Genomic DNA, 23466 nt, shown 5'->3' with positions numbered 1-23466 from the left:
CACGTACAGAGCAAAGTCACCACGCCTATGTCTTGAATCTAGTATGTGGTAGATATTACATTTGGTTTGATATAATATCTTAGGTGGCCTGGAAAAGCAACAATGTGGTTTGTGATTGAATGCAGCGAAGGCCTTCTCTCACCTGGGTGGCCCTTCTCCGTGCTTGCTGACCCCAGCCATCTCTGTGACATCATCAAGGAGACGGTGGTGGTCTACCGACCGGTTGACACGGCCTGCTCACCATGTGGCATGGGTTTGTAGCTGCTCTGCCTTGACTGTGGCTGCTGTTTATTGTGGTCCCCCTGCTGATTGTCAACCGACCTTAGACGTTCGAGAATGTGGCCGTGTCTCTTGGATCTGCTGTGGCCTCTTATAAACTTCTGTTTGTTGTGGCTGAAGCACAGAATGGTTCGGGTTCTTTTTTTTTTTTTCTTTCTCTTTCCATCCTGTGTTTTTAGGAGCAGCTGTTTGATGTCTGCAGGGGTGTGTTTCCTGGTGTGTGTGTGTGTGTGTGTGTGTGTGTGTGTGTGTAAACCATCACAGAAGAGCACAGTCATTAAGAAACTCCTCTCTGATTTCCCGAGACATTGGGCCCAGGCTTCGGACGATCCTGTTTGAAAGTCTCTACCGGAGCTGTGTACATCAGGCCAATTAAATGAGAACTATTCAAACACCGAAAGGCATATTTTTTTTTTTTAGCCCTCCGCTTGGTTGTGTTATTCTTCATAAAACCAAATAGGCAGTACTCCAAAATCTTACACTGAGTTTCATTATTAGCATGCTGCCAGGGCAGGTTTTCTGTGTAAAAAGAGTTTGGGAGGACTTTGTTGTTGTTTTCAGGGTGTTTGTTTGTTTGTTTGTTTGTTTGTTTGTTTTTGAGACCCTGGGTTCTATGCCAAGCTTCGAGGACAAGCCAGCAGACACCACTGGACTTAGGGGGTGTGGCTCAGTGAGTAGAGCGCTTGCCCATAATACACAAAACCCTGGGTTCCTTCCTCACCACTGCACAGACCAGGTCTGTCCATGAATGTACACAATCCCAGTGCTCCAAGAGGTAGAGATGGAAGGATGAGAAGTTCAAAGTCGACCTCGGATATACGCTGAGTTTAAAGCCATCGGGGAATAGGCAAGGCCCTGTCAGGAAAGAAAAGCCTGTAGAAAACCCAAAGCCAGTTTTTAAAAATCCCACCATGGACAGCTTGCTGCTGAGATGAAATAGGTTGTCCCGACCCGCTTGAGCTAACCAAGCAAGCACCAAGGTTATTAATATACAAACACGAAGTCATTGATATGTGGGAACCATAGTTACAGCGACGATTTTCTAGTAACCCTGGCAACCACTTAGCCCTGGGAACGGTAATTCCACTGTGAGCATCCCATGTGCATAAACGTTGGTGCTTTAGGACGGCGTTCCACAGAAGCAAAACCGACGGTCAGAGAAAGCGATTACTCAAAAGGCTGTCCAGATGGCTTAGCCGGTGAAGGTAACTGTCACCAAAAGCTAAGGACCTGAGTTTCATACCTGGAACACACCATGCAGAGAGAATTGATTCCCGCAGGCTGTCCTCTGACCTCCACATATACTTGAGGACACACGAGTACGTGCACATATAACACGTGCACTAATAATACTGACTAACCGTGTAATAGTAAAGTGACTGTTTCGGGGCATGAAGCCGCCCTACCGTCGGCCCTATTCAGACGTGGCGCATGACGTGGTGATTATTGTGGTGCAGCCACAGCCTGAGGAGAACACTCCATCCGCAGATGTCCAATGACTAGGACTCTGTAGGAGGGGCGTTCCGTGTTCTTGTTTTGCAAAGACTTTAAGCCAACATGCCCTTGAACTAGGTTTTTCAGGCTTAAACAGAGCACTGATTCCAATCCTATTTTGGGAGAAGCAACAAGGTGGTGAACAAGAAGAATTCTGGGACAGAGGCAGAACCGTAGGTCCCACGTGAGACTAAAATTGTGGGTTCTTCCCACCACGCCCCCAGTGCCTTCGATGTACATCTGGCTTGAATTCGTTTTCAAAATGGCACCCAGTGTTGCTCAGGCCAGGCCTCTCTGAATGAAGCCGGTGGTCCACGGCTATCTATAATGAATCCTGTTAATCACTTATACCTCTCAAATTAAAAACTGCTGCTGCCAAATGCGGGGAGCAGCGATGCCCCTCCCACAGGCGCATGCGTGTTGACAGTCCAGGCCAAAGCTGTAGCAGAGTCTGCGCTTCTGGATGAGAATGATAGAAGTGATGGCGTGGATCCACCCAGAATCTTCAGCAGCATGGCCGCCTTCCAAGTCCTGAGAAATCCTGGCCAAGAGTTGTTATCTATTTGGGTTCCGATGTTTCTTGCAAGTGGAGGACATCTGTGAAGCCTTTTTTTATTGCAAACGCAGAGCCTCTTCTGTGTGTGGGGTGTGTGTGTGTGTGTGTGTGTGTGTGTGTGTGTGTGTGTGTGTGTTCTGCTGCATTCAGGAGAACCGCCACAGTGCCAAAGTCTTCTAGAAGGACATGAAAGCCCAGGACAGGAACTGAAATGAGGAAGGGAAAGGAGAGGAGGAGAGCAGGAAGAAGAGCAGGAAGGGGGAGGAAGAGAAAAAAGGGAGAAGGAAGAAAGGGGAAGTGAGGAGAGAAAGAAGGAGGAAGGACAGAGGGGAAGACGGAGGAGGAGGGAAGGGAAGGAAAGAAGAGGGAGGAGGGGAGGGCCATGGGATGGAAAGTATCTGTCACACAAGGTCTAGTGCACAGTGCCGCACGTGTGGCCAATAACAGTGTTTCACACTTAAATTTTGGTAGGAATGAGCACCGTATTAAATGTCCTTTACTTTCGTATGTGTGTGGGCATGTGGGTTCCGGCACTCACAGAAGACAGAAGATGGCGTTGGAACCCTTAAAGGCGGTTGTGAGCCACCCACATGATACCAGGAACTTAGCTTGCAAACCTGGAGAGCCTCGTGCACTCCTCACCTCTCCAGCTTCTCTGTGAAGTGATTGAATTAAGCAAAGGGGAGAGGGGAGTTAAAGTAACTGCTAGATGGAGCAGGTGCTTGTCAGTGGACACTCTCGCAAACGAATCAACTTTAGGCATTAACTATGTGCACACACACACACACACACACACACACACACACACACGAGGGGGGGGGACCGAGGAGGGGGAGGGAAGGAGGGAGGGGGACGGGGGGAGGGAGGGAGGAGGTGCTCTGTCTCTCAGAGGGAAGGGATAAAAGGGAGGTGAGCAGAGAACAATAACTAGCAAACTCAAGAGGTAACAATGAAGCCATTGATAACCAAGGTCCCAGCATCCACGGAGGGAGAGACTTGATGGAACGTGATAGGTGTGAGAAAGGGGTATTGAACCTTCTATTCTCCCCACAGCCACTGAACTATCGGGATGTGACACGGGAATGTCAGCTCCCAGCAGGCCAGCAGGTCAGGACCAAAATTACCTGTGGGTCAGAGGAACAGGGAGAGCCTTCTCTGGCAGAGGCTGTGACATGGGCAGCTACAAAGCGCCAGTCAGTCTCCTTAATCCAGATTCCCAAAAGGACTTTTACTTTCGGCCATGGAGAGGCCTTATGGTGGATTGAACCAGTGTAATGTCAGAGTCCCGGGAGAGGAGCCAAGTGGGAGCCTGGGAGCTACCCCTGAGGAACTTAAACTCATTGGACACAACTCCAGTGAGAATAAAATAGAGGGAAATTGTAAAGCGCATGAGGGACCAGACACCTCGACAGATAAACATTAGGAAGGGCAGGAAGCCGCTTAGCCTAACTCCCGAGTATCTGAAAACTTCCATTTGCTGAGATTTCGTCCTTCTGTCTTTTTCAGGGAGAAGGGAGGGGTCTGAAAAATAATCATATAAATACCAGAAATTCCGGCAAGAGGATAACCGTGACACATCTTCAACTTCGTCTCCGGGCCTGAAGGACATAGCTTGCTGACCTTGACCAACCCAACTGGACCTGGCCTCTGTTAACACTCCAGGGGAACAGAAGAATCACCAGGCCCTGTCCAAATTCCTAACCTGCAACCTCATGGCTTAGCATAAAATAGTTTGTATTAAGTCATAAAATTGTAGACAGCTTTTTATACAGCGATAGATAAGTGAAATTTTAAAAAGAGTTAGTATCTCTTCCCCCTCAGGCTCCAAAATAAAGGGAAGGGAACAAGGACATAACTCTCAGCCCATTCTGTGTACACCCTATGATGGCTGCATGACAGAAATCATGGCATTGTCCCCAGGGATGACACAGAGAGATGTGCAGAAGTTTGGAGAGCTCAGAAATGACGTTCTGAGGAGGGTGGGGCTTGCGGGAGGGCGGGGCTTGTGTTACAAAGCAGCTGTAGAGCTCTCTGCAGCATCAACCCTGGGTCCCTATTCACGACTACTCTATGCACATGGTGCCCCAGAGGCAGGCATCATAGTAGCGTTAAAGAAAGAGTAAGACTGTGGAGATGACTCCATCACTTAAATGCTTGCCACATAACCATGAGGACCTGGGTTCAGTCCCCAACATTCACATGAAAATCTGGGAGTACTGCCACAGGCCTGAAATCTCAGCTCTGGGGAGGCAGAGACAGGAGGATCCTTGGAGCTCACTGGCCGGCTCGGCCATCTTAGTTTACTTAGGGAATCCCGAGACCCTGTCTGAAAATAAAGCAAAACAAAAATAGAAACAGAAAGAAACAATAAGAAGCAAGCAATCAAAGCCAAGATCAGGAGCTGACATCTACTTAAAATGGACATCTGGCCTCTAAACACACATGCATAGATGTGCATGCACATGTCCCCACACACATATGTGCAACTCATCACACACACGCAAACAGACACAAAGAGAGAGAGAGAGAAGAGAGAGAGAGTGAGAGAGAGAGAGAGAGAGAGAGAGAGAGAGAGAGAGAGAGAGAGAAAGCAAAGACAAAGAGAGACAAGGGTATGTGCTTGAATGTTGCCCTAGCCTGCCTTTTGTTGCTCTGAGGAACACCAGGACTAAAAGCAACCTAGGGAAGAAAGGTCTCATTGTATCTTACAGGTTACAGCTCATGATCAGGGGAAACCAAGGCAGGAATCTAGAGGCAGGAGCTGATACAGAGGCCATGGAGGGGTGCTGCTCACTGGCTTGCTCCTCATGGTTTGCTCAGCCTGCTTTCTTATAGAACCCCGGATCACCAGCCTAGGGATGGCTCCACCCACATCAGTCACTACGTAAGAAAATGCACCACAGGCCAATCATTCCCTGAGAGGTTGGACAGGGAAGAGCTGGAAATGAGTCTGGGGTACACTTCCCACCAACCCATCGCACAGATGGGCAAACTGAGACCCCAGTGATAAAAGGCAGTAGTCCCACTCACTGAGCAGTCTCACTTTTCCATCTTTGCGCCCCACGGAGCTGCTAAGGAAATGCAGTATGCCTTCTGGGGAGCGGTCTATAGAAGTCAAGAATCCTGAGATCCCACACTGTTCCCACGGCTCCATAAATCTCCGTGCCATGTTAAATGCCGGAGTGGGGGGAAGCAGAATCGCCAAAGTCTTCGTGAAATCAGGCCTTTCTGGGTCTGGTAGAATTGCTCTCAGCCTGTCACCGTGATTCTGTGTTATGACTGGGATCCGTCTAAACAATCCGTTTCTATAATTATATAGATTAAAAACAAAATCCCACTGCTGATGTCCTCGGGTCCCTTTTAGTGCTGTGAGCAGCTGCCAGGTGGGACAGCACAGACCGGACGTGTGTGATGGCCGGGCCAGCCCCACTGTGAGCCATTCCAAGTTCTGTTTATTTTGTCTGGTGACACTTCTTAGGAATTGGGAGTTAAAGGCTGCCGTCTGCACCTGCTAGATGTCTCTCCACAATGCACGGTCCATCCCAATTTACATAAAAAGCTACATTGAAAGCTGGGCTCACCCTCCTAGAGCCTGTGTTTACTAGCAGACTACTCTAAGCAAATGACTGCCTCCGTGTGCCCCAGTTTCTCTCCAAAGTAAAATGGGGTCAGCTCTGAGACCAAGATCTCACTGTGTAGACCAGGCTGGCCTCGAACCTTCTGTCCTCCTGCCTCAGCTTCCTAAGTGCTGGAGTGACGGGTGTATACCACAGTGCCTGGCAACAGTGGCATCCTGGAATGGATGCCACTGGAATGAGGAAAAGAATCCTCTATGCTAAGTGGTATGTGCTATTAAGTTGTACTTACTAGCTTGGAAGTGGGACCCCCTTTAGTTGATTTTCTTCCTGGGGTTGAAGACTTGAGGTCTGGAAATTCCCTGCACACACACACACACACACACACACACACACACACACACACACACACACAAAGACATGAGAGTAGGAAGGGAGAGTTATTGAGAAAAAGTAAAAGTTTCCACCAGGAGAAACTGAGGCTCAGGCAAAGGAAGCTTGTCCAAAGCCAGCCAGTGGCATGGCAGGCTCAGTCCCCAGCTCTGACTGCTCTCTAGACTTCCTGAGTCCTCTAGTCTAGAGGAAGCAACTGTTCCTTCTCCTGTTGGCTCCATCTTATGGCAAACATAGTATCCTGGTCTTTTCTACCCAGTGAGCCATGGGATATCCCATGACAGACCACCTGTGTCTCAGTCCATCACACAACTTTCCTGTTTTTTTCCAGGATCATGCCTCAGGCATTGTCCTTTCTGGGCCACACAGAGGCCAGAAAACAGATAAAACCAAAGAGGGATTGAAGAACTCTACATTTTTGTAGATGGGGTTATTAAATCTCGTATCAGGCCGTTAACAGTAACAGGACTGAAAATCCTCTCCTTTAGGAAGACTGGAAGGGTTTTAATGCCTATGGATGCAGCCACTGATTGCACAGCCTTGGCACTGAACTTCATGTTTACTGGTGCGACCACTCAACTACCGTTTGCCCCTCACTGGCTGGTCGTCCCTCTGTATCTTCAAGACTGCTCGTGTCCATATGCTATGTGGCTGAGCTCTGCCTTCCCCCACATTCTTCCTATGGTTGTTCAGTCCTTAGGAGTAAGTGGAGTTCATGTTTCAAAGCTCTTGGCAATATTTAGGTTAAAAACATCTATTAATCTGAAATCTGGTAGCTCTGGAGATGGAGTTCGTGTATATACACTTCCTGGGGTAGAACTGTCACAGCCTTGAAGAGATGGTATTCCAACTATGGTAAGAAATAACCCTGTACATAGAAATCCTGTGGCTAGGGAGATGATGTAGCCAGTCAAGGGCTTGCTCTGTAAGCATGATGACCTTAGTTCCACACCCAGGACTATATGAAGGGCTGAACATGGCTGAACATGTCTGGATATGGTTGGACATGGCTGGGTATGACTGAACATGGCTGGGCATGGCTGGACATGGCTGGATATGGCTGGCTGGATATGGCTGGGTGTGACTGAAAATGGCTGAGCATGGCTGGGCATGGCTGGACATGGCTGGATATGGCTGGATATGGCTGAACATGTCTGGATATGGTTGGACATGGCTGGGTATGACTGAACATGGCTGGACATGGCTGGACATGGCTGGACATGGCTGGACATGGCTAGACATAGCTGAATATACACATACCCAAAGCCCAACCCTGGAAAGATGGAGACAAGCAGCTCCATAGAGTGAAACAGGTGAAACCCAGATTCTGAGGGAGGCCCTGCCTTGGACATTAAAACTAAGGTGTGAGACAACTAAAAAAAAATGTCTGCTGTAAACCTCTGTCCTTCACACCCACACAGACACACATGCATCCATAAGTGCACACACTTACACACATGTGTCAACATACACTGGCACACATGTACACACACACACACACACACACACACACGGGGGGGGGGGATCCTCAAGATGAAGAAAATATCTGATGATGGGCCATTCTCCTAAAATGAATGAAGAGAAGGAGGGAGAGACAGAAAAGGGGGAAAGGGAGGGATAAGAGGAGAAGATGAGGAAGGAGGAGGGAGAAGGAAAGGAGGAGGGTTGGGGAGGAGGAAGCATCATCAGGCTTAATGGAAGAGGGAAGCTTCCTCAGGAATTACGGAAGGACCTAAATAAAGCCTGGAAGATAAAAGTCAGAGCTGAGCAGGTAAAGAATAACAATCGGAACAAGACAACAATCCTCTGGTGACACTTCGGCAACAGTGTGACACCGCAAAGTGCCAACAGTCTTTAGGGAAGTTTGTTCCTATCTCCCATCAAGGAAGATGTTCCTAATGCCCCAGGGGAGAGTAGTGGAAGCCCAGGGTGCCCGTGCATAGGAAGACACCCCCACCTAAAAGAGGTTGTTGGGGGCACTTGGCTGCTGTGTGGCCTCAGACAAGTTGCTTAACCTCCCTGTGCCTTGATTTCCACACTCAGGAAGGGATAGTAACAAAGTACCTTGGCATGCAGAGATGCTACCCGAGGGGAGGTCCTATCAAGACTGGGGCTAGAGCAGTAATTAGTACTTCGATGGCTTGAGGTCCCAGCCTTCTCTCCCAGCCTTTGTGATAGCTGGTCGGTGCCTAGCTTTTAACTATCCTAAAAGCTTTAACACAAGGAGTGAGGTAGAGACTGTAGTTGTTCAGAGCGTGAGCGCAAGGTGTGTACACATTGTAACGACAGAACTGGATGTATTCTGCATATGAAGCATCTCCTATGGCTTTGCTAGGATACATTGTTGCACCAGTTTAAATATAAGTACATATTTAGAAACGTATCCATCAAAATATCACCAGCGGTTGGTCTTGGGGAATTTTTCTTCCCTTCCTTCCTTTGAGAGATGTTTACAGACTTCTGGTTTGTACTATACCCCGCCTTCCTTCCCTGATCCCTGTTTAATTGTTTAAATGTCCTAAGGAGTCCACATTTATACTTAGTTTCACCTTGATAAACAATCATTTGAAAATAAAATGGTCTTCCATCAATATTGCCCAGTACCACAGATGAGGATGCTAACACATCTGACAGGACGGAAGAGAGAAAATACCAGTCAAACACGGGCTTTCCCTGTCTCCTCAGCCCGCCCCCCCCCATGTCCAATTTTTATCTTCCTTCTCTGTTGAGGGTAAGCATCTGTAAATTTGTTCCGCACAAAGATAGAGCTGACCATCTCCCTTACTGTGGCGTCACACAAGCTCAGGAAACCCGCAGCTCCAGGGCGCTCTTGGTGGGAAAAAACACTTATCTGCCTCGGCTGAGTTCAGAGCTCCCCCGAAGGCATCCTTCCTACACTCAGGGGGTGGGTTTTGTTTATCCCCCTGGCACACAATGAAATGTTGAGAACACATGCTCAGGGTGAGGTGGGGCCTGGCTAGGTTAAAAATGGAATAGTGGCTTTGATCCCCAGCCAACATCAATGACGCGAGGGGTTGGGGCCAGGGTGAGTGGTCATGTTCCCTTGTTCTGTCTCCTCAGAAGGTGCAGACAGCCGCCCGCCCCCTGCTCTCCAAATGCAGACGGGCCTCAAATTGGAACATGGATCTGTGACCCCAGACTGGGGAGGTGGAAAGGCTTGCTTCTTACGCATCGGGCAGAGCCTCATCTCCTCTCCCAGATCCTTACCCAACTGCTTCAAGGTTTTGGAAGTATTGCCACAGAGAGGACAAATGCCCACAACAGATCAACATCACATCTCCCAGTCAGTCCTCTGTGTCCACAATTCTGGAGTTCCTTCTTCAGATCCTCTGAGAACTTCTGTCCCTCTCCACATCTGTTACTTAATCCCCAGATTGCGTGTGGACTAAAGTCCTGAAGCTGAGTTGAGCATGGGAATCCAATAGCAAAAAACACCCAAGCTCTGTTTTCTAAGTAAGAAGGTTTGCTAAGAATGGCACGGGAGCCAGGCAACAGTGGGGCATGCCTTTAATCCCAGCACTCCAGATGCAGAGGCAGGTGGATCTCTGTGAGTTCCAGGCCAGCCTGTTCTACAGAGTGAGTTACAGGACAAAAGGAGGAGAAGGAGGAGGAGGAGGGGGAGGAGGAGGAGGAGGAAGAGGAGGAGGAGGAGGAGGAGGAAGAGGGGAAAGAATGGAGGGAGTGGAGAAGGGGGAGGAGATAGAGAAAGAGGAGGAGGAGGGGGAGGGAGAGGAGGGGGAGGACAGGAAGGAGGAAGGGGAGGAGGAGGAGAAAGAAGGGAGGGAGTGGAGGAGGGGGAGGAGGTAGAGAAAGAGAAGGAGGAGGGGAGGGGAGAGGAGGGGGAGGACAGGGAGGAGAAAGGGGAGGAGGAAGGGGAGGAGGAGGAGGAGACAAGAAGTAGACATGGAGAAAGTAATGAGACACAACAGATTGCTCGGAGAAGGATATGGGAAAGAGGGCAGGAAGGAGATCAGAGAGGAGAGGTCATGAGGTAACTAAAGGGCTTGCTATCAAGCCTGACAACTTGAAACTTGAGTTCAAACTCCCAGGATCTACATGGTACAAGGAAAGAATCAACTCCTGAAAGTGATCCTCTGACCTCCACTTGTACACTGTGACATGTGCACGCATGTGAAAATTCACAATAAATAAGCAGAAGGAGGAGGGGGAGAAAGGGAGGGAGGAGGGGGAGGAGGGGGAGGAGGGACAGGAGAGGAGGGCAAGGGGAGAAGGGGAGGAGGGGGAGGAGGGGGAGGGGATGAGAGGATGAGAAATTAGGAGGAGGAGTGTGGAGGAGGGGGTAGAAATCACCAGACTCTGAAAAAGGGAAGGGACTTAAGAAAGGAGGAGAATCTAAATGAAAACCTGAAAGATTAAGAATCAAAGCCAACCAGGTAGAGGTGGAGGAAGACTGCCTGTGTTTAGGAAGAGCATCTACCAAACAAATAACATGGTTTACAAAACCAAAGCAGAGAAGCAGGAATAAAGTAAGAGTGTGCACTGCCCGTTCTGAACCAAAATGATCTAGCTGCCTGCATTCATGGTTAATGTTTCAAACTAACCAATGAGTGAGTAGTCAGACCGTGGGTGAAGCGCCATTTTACTCAGGCTCAGGCTATGAGAACAAGCAGCCATAACTGGTGATCCATACATGTCGGGAATGTATCCCTGTGTGAGCAAAGGAGGCTGAAATCAAGATAGCAGAATCCATGTCTAGATGCTATCTCCTTCTTTGCTTCAAAGACGCCATCTTCTGTGGAAGGACAAGTGACCCCTGCAGGCCTCCCTTTTGAAACTCTCCCCGCCACGCTCCTTGGAGTTATATGTGGAAGTTCATCCAGTTGCTGGCACAACACATCAGAGTCTGGAAGTTTCCTTGTGTCAAGTGATGCTTCATGATAGAAGGCACGGACTTGAACTTTGGACGTCAGAATGAAGTTGGAGATTGTATAGTCTCTGTGGCTTCATGCTTACAAACCCAAGCCAGAAAACAAAGAAGTAAGACTCCCATACACAGGTGGTTGTTTGAGACAAAATAGACTTGTCTCTACCCAACTAAGTTTTGTTAGTCCGGTTTGTCTTTTCTCCCATAAAATTGTTATGAATGTATTTGTGAACAAGGAACTAAGGTAAATGCTATCTTCTCTTTTTCCTTTTGGGTAGCATCGATTAGGAAAGCCTCCAGCTTTTCTCCTCAGAAATCTCCAGAAGGATGGAGGGTTTGCCCAACTTCACGAAGATCTTAAAACACAGTGAGACCAGTTAACAGGCTGTTCTGCCAGTGTTTTATAACCAAGATCCTAGCTCTAGAAGGATGAAAAGGAGCTGGAGAGATGGGTTAGGGGGTAAGAGCATGCCTTTGTGGGAGACTTGAGTACAGATCTAAATAAGATAACTGCCCATGGCACCAGCTCCAGCAATATCCCACACTGTCCCTCTTGTGGCCTACAAGGGAACCCACACACACATGTTCATGCACATGGAGAGATGAATAAATAAAAATAATCTTTAAAAAAAGTATTTTAAAAGGCACATAAAGCCAAGCACACACCTTCAATCCCAGCACCCGGGAGACAGAGGAAGGTGGATCTCTATGAGTTCTAAACCAGCCTGGTCTGTATTGAATTTCAGGTCAGCTAGGGCAGCAGAGTGAGACCTGTCTCAACACAAAACAAAAGAGACAGCCATATAAGCTTACATCTTTGACAGCTCTAGATCCAGCTGTAACATCAGAATGGACAATGAACTTTAAAAAGGACTTGCCATTAAACATCAGGTGTCACCTATGACTGTTGTGATGGGATGGGTAGCTGAAGGGTTGACCAGTTCTCCAAGTGATGGGATCTCCCAAGCATAGAGTGAAGCTTTTAGGTAGTATTGGTTCAGCTTAGGGAGAAGGGGGAAAGACTGCAAGGCACCACAGGCTGCCATATTCCCTCATCCAGACCTAGAATGTTTTCTCTGTTCTCCAGAATGAAACCATTACCTTCTCTTTCACTAGCCTCAAAATCTGCTCTGATGGCCTCCCCATTCCTTATATATCCACACATACATATCACACAAGCACACAGCACAGCCATGCTACTTATATATACCCACAAACACAGCCTATGGACACACAGTTTGCACATGTGCACATACTCATACAGAGAAGCACACATATATGTGAAATTAAACAAAACAAAACAATACCTTCTTCAAAGCCTTTTCTGGTATGATTCTTTTAAACATATAGATTCTAGTTGGGGCTCTAGCTCAGTGGTAGAAGGTTTACTTGTGTAAGGCCTTGCCTTTGAACCCCACAATGCTACAAAAACAAAAATCCAAGAGTCTCTGTGCATCCTGCATCCCGTTGTTCAGATTTTGACTTGCTTCCTTTTGATGCTGTATATGTGTGATTCTTCTATGAATAGGAAGATCAGGGTCCCAGAGTAAGCTCTGAAAATAATACCAGACAATTCTCGGGATCAATTCTATAGTCTGTGTGATGGGTAGAGCTTATGCTTCCGTTTGCCTTCCCATTTTTCCCAGATCTTCCCTACAGAACCTGGAGCCTCATTGAAAAAAAATGAAAACCATGCACCTAATCCATGCCACCAACCCCCATAACCTTGCAATGTTGCAGCATGGATGATGTTCTAGAAAACCACTATTTACAACCATGATACATAGTAGCCATGTTGTAGCTATGTCAACTAGTGGCCATGATAAATAGTAGCCATGTTGTAGCCATGTTGACTGAAGACCATGATAAACAGTAACCGTGTTAACTGTGGAAAATCTCAGGAGAAAGAGCAGGCTGAGTGCACTGCCCCAGCCAAGATAAATGCCATCTGTGTGTTCATTGTCACAGTGTCTCCTCTAAGATGCCACCCGGCGGTGTGGATAATTAGAAGTTTCATCTTGTGGTTTTTGGACAGCCTTCCCTAATTTGTACTTTTGAATCCACAGACTCAAGTATACAGATATTGCAAATCCCAACCTTGTGAACCCACATCTATCTTACACAAGAATTAATAACTGGGGCAGCGAATGTCCATTCTCATTGTGATCATAATTCCTAAGTAAAGGATTGCTTCTTGGAATCCTGGTGGGGCCTGTGGGCACAGGTTGTGATTTCATGCATTTGGGGGAAACCACAGAGTGAATGAGTCTCTTTGGTGTCACTGCGCCCTGGTTCATCTCATGAGCTCGCTCCTTGCACTGGCATCTGGCCACCTGAAGAACATAAACCAGTACTATAGAATCTTAAAGGCTAGTGGCATGGCTCCACAGGTAAAGGTGACTGCAACCAAGCCCGACAGTCTGAGTTCAATTCCTGGGGCCTACCTCATGGAAGGACAGAACTGACTCCTTGCAAGCTGTCCTCTGATCTCCTTGATCTGTTGGCAAGCAGAGAGTAATAGAATTTTGCCTAAGTAAATGATTTGGCCTTCAGCAAGTGTGTGCAAAGTCCATGATACAAGGTTGAGGTGCCTAGGGGCGTATGTCTGGTGATACTTTGGGATGGAGCATGCTAGCTCCTTCTCCAATTTGACCAAGTTATGCAAAGCAAGGCTGCCTACAAGTGTAATGACCGCTTGAGGTAGGGAAAGAGAGAGATGCAGTTCAAAATCAAAATGGCGGTACTGCCAGCAATCAATCAGAGGGCCAGGCTGACCATATGCTGCGTATAGCACCTCGAAGTGACAACAGATGGACTAATGTGTATTGATTGCCCATAGCTGTTGGCGCCCTTCTGAAACACATGCAATAAAGACACTGTGGGGTGGGGTGCAAGAGTGTGTAGAGTGAAACCATTGGGGGAGGATTAAATAGCCTGCTTCCAGGACCCTGATGAACTCTGGGCCTCGCCTTGGATGTCATCCTGAGTCCTTTGGACTATCAGCTGCAAAGTAGAAGAGACGAGAGATTTTATCTCCCTCGCCACACCACTGTTGTCGCTGCTCGCCAAATGTTTGTCTGTACTCTCTCAGTACCTGAGCGTCTCCGGCTTGTCCCACTTCAGGATAGACCCCTGGCAGCCAGTCCCAAGCTTCTTTAGGGCATCCCTAATCTATCTCAACTGTGGCTAGACTAATCACTTCTAGTGCAGCCTTCCCATAAGCCCCTACCATGCACTTCTATCTTATCCAAGAGACCACACCACTAATGTCTTCAGGCCCTAAACGGACCAAAACTAACCAGAGGGCAAGGTAGAAAATGAGAAAATATGACTTAGTCTCTGTTCAGGCGTGAGCTAGCATCCAGCACACGCTGTGTGGATGTAGTCTGAGTCTAACGCTCAGGAGAAGGTGTGCGTTGTCCATCTAGGAGGAACTACCTGCAGAAAAGGCATCTCTGACATAAGAAGCCACCAGGTATGCTTGCCAGGGGCTGTGCACGGGTTGCTAAGGGAAGTATTGTTGGGATATTAATCGCAAGCTGTCTTTGCAAACCTCAGGTTGGAGAGAGAGTCTGTTGCTTTGTATCTCTATGGCATTTTCCTGCCTCCCGCCTCCCACCTCTCGCCTTCATGGCGGTGAAACGGAAAGACGGCGCTTCGGTGATCTGTTCAGTGTTTTCCCTGAGAAGGATCCAACAGTTGCTAACAGCACCACCAGATGCCATCGCAAGGGCAGAAGGTCTCTGATGTGTACCGGGTCCATCTGAGAGTGAGATTTCTAACAAATACAGGCCATGCTATTTGCCAGTGTTGAAAAGCCAATGGAGAGGAAATCTTGGCACTTTCTAGAATGGTATTACTAAATCCGAAGACTCTAGTCACCTTCCCCCATCCCAAGCTCCTGGAGTTTGTTTTATCATTTTTTTAAAGCTTGGGGAATAACCACGTAGTATCCCAGGACAAAGGTCTCTCTCAGACTTCCTCCCTCCTCATCCCTCACTCAAGGAATTTCACAGATAAATCATGATGTTAATCCCTCAGCCCAAGAGTTATGGGCTGCAGGAGAGCAGAAGGAACTTGAGAGAGGAGAGCTGGGGTCAAAAATGAAGCAGAATTTGCAAACGGATAGGCCAAGGCATGGTTGGGTCTTCCCAAGAGGGGATATGGTCACATGGTCAGAGAAAAGTATGCCTAAAACACACACACACACACACACACACACACAGAGGCACACACTCACGCACACACAAACACATGCACATACACGCAAACACACACAGGGGCAAACACACATAAACACACATGGACACAGGCAGGCACACATAATCACCCACGTAAACACACACTCACATATACACACACGTGCATACACACTCACACACACATATATGCACACATGCAGGCACGCACAATCATACACACACAAACCTAGTCACAAACACACACTCACACACATACATGCTCACACATACTCATACACACATGCACACATGCAGACGCACACACAATCACACATAAACATACTCACACATACATTCACCTATGCACACGTGCAGGCACACACAATCACTCACACACAAACCCACTCAAAAACACACACTCACACATACACACTCATACATACTTGCACACATGCAGGCACACACAATCACACACTCACAGATATATCCACAAACACACACTCCCACATACACACTAAACACACATGCACACATGCAGGCACACACACTCACACAGAAAACACTGGATAGGTGAGAGAGAGTTTAGGGAATGGGGAAAGGGCTCATTTTTTCAGTTGTGAGCCTAGCCTTTATAACGGCTGAGTCCTCTCTCATATTTTTTAGAAAGGAAAACATTGCCCCTGTTATGCAGGTTAAAGCAGCAGATCTGAGTCATTCTGAGTGAAGATGCTTACTAATGACAATGGAACCCTCGTTCCATACTCTCCCCTCATCAGACAACACACTGGGACCTTGGTAGCAACATGGGAATAAAGGGATTTCAGGAATCTCTCTGTAGCACCCTCTGCTCTGTGCCTAGTCTTCTTCATTGAGCTAGAGGCCTGAGATGAGGAGAAAGAAAAACCCAAAGAGAGTTAGGAGAGACAGCTCGGCCAGTCAGTGCTCTACCTGAACTCGATCCTTGGAACCTGTGATAGACAGGTGACTCGGGCAAGTTGTCCTCTAAACTTTACACGCACACTGCCAGGCATGCATACGTGCCCGCACACTCATGCGTCAGCAGCAATAAGTCAAATTTTAAAAGAAAAAGTCAAAGCAAAGAGAGGCAAAAACTCTGCGGTTCTGCCTTTACTAAAATGCTTTTCCATTGTTTTATTTGGTGGCGGGGAAGGGGCTATGCTCGGGTAACATGAGATGCCAGAGACGTATTATGTTGCCATGTATCTGCCCCCAAACTTAAATACTGAGACAGAAGGAGAGGGGGGAAACGGTAAATCATAGAAGCCCCACCCTCTCGCCCCACTCTAATTCAATAAATGTCACCTGCTGCAAAGGGTAAACGATTCAGGACATGCCTCTGCTCCCATAACCTACCCAGTTCTACATGTGGAAATTTAATAAGAGTCTCAAATTTTATTCCATTTTTATCATATTTTCTCACTGACCTGAGACTTAACTCCAGTGCCTGTATGTTTGTCTGTGTATGAGGGCCTGCTGAATACAGGTATTGTGCACACGTGTGGGTATTGTGCACATGGGAGCAGGCTTGTATGGGTATTGTGTACGTGTGTTGAGACACATGTGTGAATGAGTTGTTCCTGTGTGAAGACGTGCAATAAATGGTGAATCTGTGCATTACCGTGGGTTGGACACAAGCATGTTGAGGACTCAGGTAGAAACGTGACACCGATGGTGTCTTAGTTCAAGGTTTTTTTTGCTGTGAACAGACACCATGACCAAGGCAAGTCTTATAAAGGACAACACTTAATTGGGGCTGTGTTACAGGTTCAGAGGTTCAGTCCAGTATCATCAAGGCAGGAGACTGCATCCAGGCAGGCATGGTGCAGGAGGAGCTGAGAGTTCTACATCTTCACCTGAAGGTAACCAGGAAGATACTGGCATCCTCAGGCAGCTAGAAGGAAGCTCTCAAAGCCTACCCCACAGTGACACATTTCCTCCAACAAGGCCACACCCACTCCAACAAGGCCACACCCACTCCAACAAGGCCACACCTCCTAATAATGCCACTCCCTGGGCCAAGCATTTTGAAACCACCACAGATGGTTAAAGGTAGCTCAGGAAAAAAAAAAAAAAAAGAGAGAGTTCTGGGAATCTCTCAAATATGTCTCCCTGTCACTGGAGAGAGCTTGCTGTATAATTTACCTTTGAAAGCTGACTGGAAGTGGGCCTTGTATCTGTCTGTCTATCTGACTGTCTCTCCGTCTGTCCATCTCTGTGGGCATCTGTGAGTCTGAGGATATGTTTGGGTTCCTTGGGTACGTGAGAAACTAGCAGATGACCCTCTGACTCCCCTTTGCCAGGGATAGTGGATGCCTCCCTCTACTGGGACTACCACTGAGACAGTCTCCCTCTGTCTGCTCTCTGTGGAGACCTCAGTGGCTAATCAGCATCAAAGAAACAGATCATACTCCCTACTCCAACTTGAGATACCTCTGAAGAGGCATCCTTGATCCCCAGGGGCTGAGGCCACATTCTGGGACTTTATTCCAGCTTACCATATACCTCTGCCTGAGCCTCCTCCTTTTGCCTCCTTTCCCCCTTCAGGATGTATTGATCTCAAGCCCCTCCCACAATACCCTGTATGCTAATCTGTACCTCAGAGTCAACTCCCAAAGATCCCCCAATGTGCAATGGCGGGGTTGAAACACAGCCTGGAATCACCAAATCACAGGACCACGCTGAGGGGGTGTCTGCTCTGACATCCCCAATTCCTTACAAAATCTCATGTATTGTCATGGCGCTAAAGGCAGAAGTGTCCTAGCTGGCTTTCTGTTGCCACGATAAACACCATGTCCAAAGCAACCTGTAGAGGAAAGGGTTTGTTTGACTTAAAGATCACAGTTTATCACTGAGGGAAGCCCAGGCAGGAATCTGGAGGCAGGAACTGAAGCAGAGGCCTCTGAGGTAGCTCCCAGATTCACACTCAACTGCTTCTCATACGCAGCCAAGACCCACCTGCCTAGAGGTGGCACCACCCACGGTGGGCCGAACCCTCCTACATCAATTATCAAGAAATTGGCCATTAGGTATGGTCGCAGGCTAATCAGATGGGGGTAATGTTTCAATGGTCGGTCGTTCTTCCAGGTGTAGCATGATGACAGCAGAAACCAGCTAACGATGACAAGATTCTAAAGCCACCCATTTGATATGAGTGTAATGCTTAGAAGCCACACAAGTATAACCAAGCTTCGGCTTTTATAAATATCATTTACTATAAAGTAAGGTAATAAGGGCACTGCTGTCTGAGAGGAATGGGGTAGAGGACTGTATATGCGTGTAAGCGTGTGCATGGGTGCATGCAGTGAAAGCACGGGTGGGCATGGGTAGAGGTGGTTTGCACAGGCCACTAACGTTCCTTTATCAATCACTTTCTACCTTGTTTATTTTTTGAGACAGTCTCTCGCTGAATCTGGAGCTCCCCAACTCAGGCCTGCAGAGTAGTGTGTTAGCCAAATAATGGCTCATATTCTAATGTGAATTTGGGGTCCCCAAGACTGGTGGCCCAGAGAGAGTCCACGCGGAAGTTTGTGAGTTGCCCCGCCCCCAGTTAATTCTGATTGGTGAGTAAAGGTGGTCAACAGCCAATAGCTGGGGAGAAGCATGACCTTGCTCCCAGTTAATTCTGATTGGTGAATAAAGATGGCTGACAGCCAATAGTTGGAAAGAAGATGTGGGTAGGGTTGAGGTTTTCACGAGTTTAGAAGCGAAGACCATGAGGAAGGGAAGAGAAAGAGCGGGCGGTGGAATAGGAAAGAACCTGCAGGAGAGGAAAAAGGAGATCCGCCATGAGTTAGCTGAACCATAAAAACTGCAGCCGTGTGGACTGGAGAATTGAGCAGCCCAGATGAAAACACGGTAAGCGATAACTTGGGTTAGGAATAGGAAGGTAGATTCGAACAGCGTGGAGGGCAGGCAGCTGCCCAGCTACTGTGCTGATTAAGGCTTATTAAAATATAAAGGCTGGATATGGGGTTTCTCGGTGTTGAGGTGTAGGAGGGTGTGCTGAGGTAAGTGTTCTCTTGGAAGACTCTTATCAGGAAAACGAGTCGGATCAAGCATGGAGTTGGCTCCATGGAAATGAATCCTGGAGAGATGTGCCAAGGACACAGAATGAGATATGCAGTGAGTGAGGAGAGACTTTCTGGAACATTAAACCTACAGTCCTGGAGAAATGGTCATCAGTCAAGAGCACTGACTGCTCTTCCAGAGGTCCTGAGTTCAAATCCCAGTAACGACATTGTGGCTCATGACCGTCTTGTAATGGGATCCGATGCCCTCTTCTGGTATGCGTGAAGCCAGGGAAAGTGTAATCACATACACTAAATAAACAAATAAATCTTTAAAAAAAAAACCAAGAAAACCCAGACCAACAATCCAGCAGTTGTTGGAAAGCTGTGACCCGTGGAGCCTAACACAGACAACGCTGTGGGTTGGATCTCCAGCAGAAAAATCAATATGATGGCACAAGCCTGTAATTCTAGAGCTTGAGAGGTAGAGGCAGGAGGATCAGAAGTTCGAAGTTATCCTTGGCTACATGGTGCATTTGAGGACATCTTGGGATACACAAGGCTAGCTCACAAAGGAGGAGGGGCTTGGCAAGTTGGCTAAAGGCACTTGCTGCTAGGCCTGTTCACCTCAGTGGAGCAATCCTCAGGTCCCACATGGTGAAGTGAAAGGACCAGCTCCAGAATGCCTTGGCTGTGTGACCTCCCCTGCAAACAAGTGAAAATTAAATAAACATTCATTATTTAAGACTTAGAATACGGGGTTAGGGATTTAGCTCAGTGGTAGAGCGCTTGCCTAGCAAGCACAAGGCCCTGGGTTTGGTCCCCAGCTCTGGAAGAAAAAAAAAAACTTAGAATACGTGAAAACATTGTGGATAACCTAGGTAGGATGCTGGTGGAGATTGGAGCTGCCACAGTCTGTCCATTGCCACTGCCACACACCAGGAGCATCTCTGTAAAAATGCTGATTACATTCCTTTGCTTGTATAAAATCAGAGTTGGGAAACACTTAATGTTCCCCCTCCTCAAAGTTTGAGAGTCTCTCTGTCTTCAGCATCATTGTGAAATTTAGTGACGAAGTTGTCTGCAGATAAAGGTAAATAAAGGCAACTAAAAAAAAAAATATAAAGGCTGTGAGTGTGTCTTTCATCCGGGAACATGAATGGTCTAAGGTGGGTAGAAACATGTATCAGGATTTTTATTATTTTTTTTTGCAACGATCTTGTTCATAGCAGTGAAGTTCAAATAAATAAACAAACAAAAAGAAAGAAAGAAAGAAAGAAAGAAAGAAAGAAAGAAAGAAAGAAAGAATAGATTAGAGTTTCCTGGAATGTTTATGTGTCTATCACATAATGATGCATCCTAGCTCTTCTTGGTAGAGATTTGAAATCTCCTTAAATGGGAGTGTGGATGTCAGGTCCCGGAGCTTGAACAGAGGAGAGCGCCTGCACTTGCTGTTCCTGCTACTTATCCAGCCACGTGTGGTGAGAGTCTCTGATCAACCGAGCATGCCTTTATTATCTTAAAGAGAGATGGTGATGAGCTTTTCTATAGTGCCAAGACACCATGGGAGTGTTCCGAGGGAGAGAGAGGGAGATTTATAAATCATCACCTGGGTGATGTCATCCTTGAGGCAAACAAGGTCAAGTCATTGCAATCAGACACTGGGATAGCCCCGAGCATCCTGGTCTGGGTATACTCCTGTATGTTCATAGTCTCTTAGGCTGAGTAGAGCTGGTTTGCATAAGCAATCAACTACCATGGGATGTGTTTCTAAGAGTATCTCATACAAGTAAAACTGTATCTCCTGGTTCTTCCTCTCCGTTGATCCCAACAGAAGCCAGCCTTCATGTTATAGGCACACCCAAGCATCTTGGTAGGAAACCCATTCAGTGAGGGCCTTGGGACGCACGCCAACAGCCACATTAGTGTGCCATCTCGAAATCGGATTCTCTCAAATCCCAGCTCAGCTGCTCTCGGGTTCCTGACTCACAGAAACCATGAGAGCTTTAAAAAGTGCTGTGTTCAGCTCTAAACTTAGGACAGGAATGAGTGATGGAGAATCCCTGATCCTCCATGGGTGAAAGTACGGTTTATCTAAATGCATCGATTAGCTCAAACCACTTGTAAGTGTCAGTGATAGATTATTGCTGGGAGGACAGATAAAAGTGGAGGGTACGTGTGGGCATGTGTATGTGTGTGGAGGCCAGAGGACAACCTCAGATGTCACTCCCCCCAACCCTCGGGGAACCATGCATGTTTTTGGAGGCAGGGCCTCTCACTAGTCTAGAACCTGCCCTCGTTCTGCCTCCTAGCACTGAGATTACAAGCAATGTCACCACACCTGGCTTGTTAGACACACACACACACACACACACACACACACAGAGATACACACAGACACACACAGCACACAGATACACACACACAGACACATAGATACACACACACAGATACACACACAAACACACACATAAACACACACACAGATACACACCCACAGATACACACACAGCACAGATACACACACACAGATACACACCCACAGACACACACACAGCACACAGATACACACACACAGATACACACACACAGCACACAGATACACACACAGAGAGACACACAGATACACACACAGATACACACACAAACACACACACAAACACACACACACACACACACACACACGTTCTAGTAGTTCAACTCATGTCCTCAAGGCAAGTACTGTACTGATGGAAAATCTTCCCAGCCCCAAAATCTGGGTTTCTCTTTTAAAATTAAATTGTGTGTGTGTTACTCATGGGTACACGTACATGAGAGCAGTGCCCATGGAAGCCTGAGGTGTCGGGTCCTCTGCTGCTGGTTAGAGTTAGAGGCAGTATGAGCCACTGAGTGTGGGGGGCACCAGAAAAGGAGCAAGTGCTTTTAACCACTGAGCGATCTCCCTGGCCTCCCCGAAATCTTTTTCATTGCCTTAACTCTGGGACCTCTTCGTTTCTACTGCTACATCAAGTATTTATTCGATGTCCAACACAGGGGTGGCTACTTCCTGGGACAAGGGAAAGCGACAAGACACACAAGGGGAGACAGCATAATTCCTATGTCACTCTCGTTTTTCAAGACTCAGGCATTTTTTAAAAAGAAAAAAAAATTACACTTTTGTTGGAGAAGTTTGTTACTCTGTCTCTCCTTGGTTCAAAAAGAAAAAGGAATAGAATTTTAAAAATTTAAAAGAAGCCGTTTCGTGTTGAAACTTTACCATTGGACATTATGGTGATGGAGGACAATGATTGGCCTCTTCATGCCTTCCTCTCCATCAGGGACCGGGTCAGACACTGCCAGTCGGGCCTCCTCATAATTACTGCTGGGGCCTTAGACTGTGTCAGAACGATATTCCAAAGTCAAACGTCCAGGGCCAGGAACTTTGGTAGTTCGGTCAGTACAGTGCTTCCTGCGTGCGCAAACACGAAGACTGAGTTTGACCTCCAGAAGTCACATGGAAAAGTTGGTCTTGGTAGTGCTTGCCTGAGACCCCAGTTCTGGGAAAGCAGAGTCAGAAGGGTCACTCAGGCTCGCTGGCCAGCCAGCCTAGCCAAAACGGACATCCAGGTTCAGTGAGAGAGTGGAAGCCACCCAGTGTCAGTGTTTGGCCTACACACACACACACACACACACACACACACACACACACACACACAGATACACACACACACAGATACACACACACACAGATACACACACACAGATACACACACACAGATACACACACAAACACATACATAAACACACGCACACACACAAACACATACATAAACACACGCACACACACACACAAACACACACACATACACACACACATACACACACACACAGATACACACACAAACACATACATAAACACACGCACACACACAAACACATACATAAACACACGCACACACACACAGATACACACACACAGATACACACACACAGATACACACACACAGATACACACACAGATACACACACAAACACATGCATAAACACACGCACACACACACAAACACATACATAA

The 23466-nt window shown here is 47.4% G+C and overlaps 1 long non-coding RNA gene across 1 annotated transcript; it reads left to right on the top strand.

Annotated features, from left to right (window-relative positions):
- The first annotated feature begins 1616 nt into the window (after positions 1-1616).
- LOC120095986 (uncharacterized) lies at positions 1617-4171 on the top strand. Its single transcript, XR_005492000.2, has 3 exons — positions 1617-1946; positions 3383-3436; positions 3836-4171. It is a non-coding gene; the product is annotated as an uncharacterized LOC120095986 (long non-coding RNA).
- The last annotated feature ends 19295 nt before the right edge of the window (positions 4172-23466 follow it).

The sequence above is a fragment of the Rattus norvegicus genome, chromosome 12, assembly GCF_036323735.1.
Source record: "Rattus norvegicus strain BN/NHsdMcwi chromosome 12, GRCr8, whole genome shotgun sequence".
Taxonomy (NCBI): domain Eukaryota; kingdom Metazoa; phylum Chordata; class Mammalia; order Rodentia; family Muridae; genus Rattus; species Rattus norvegicus.
Note: the sequence above shows the minus strand (reverse complement) of the source record. Positions and strands in the feature narration are given on the sequence as shown.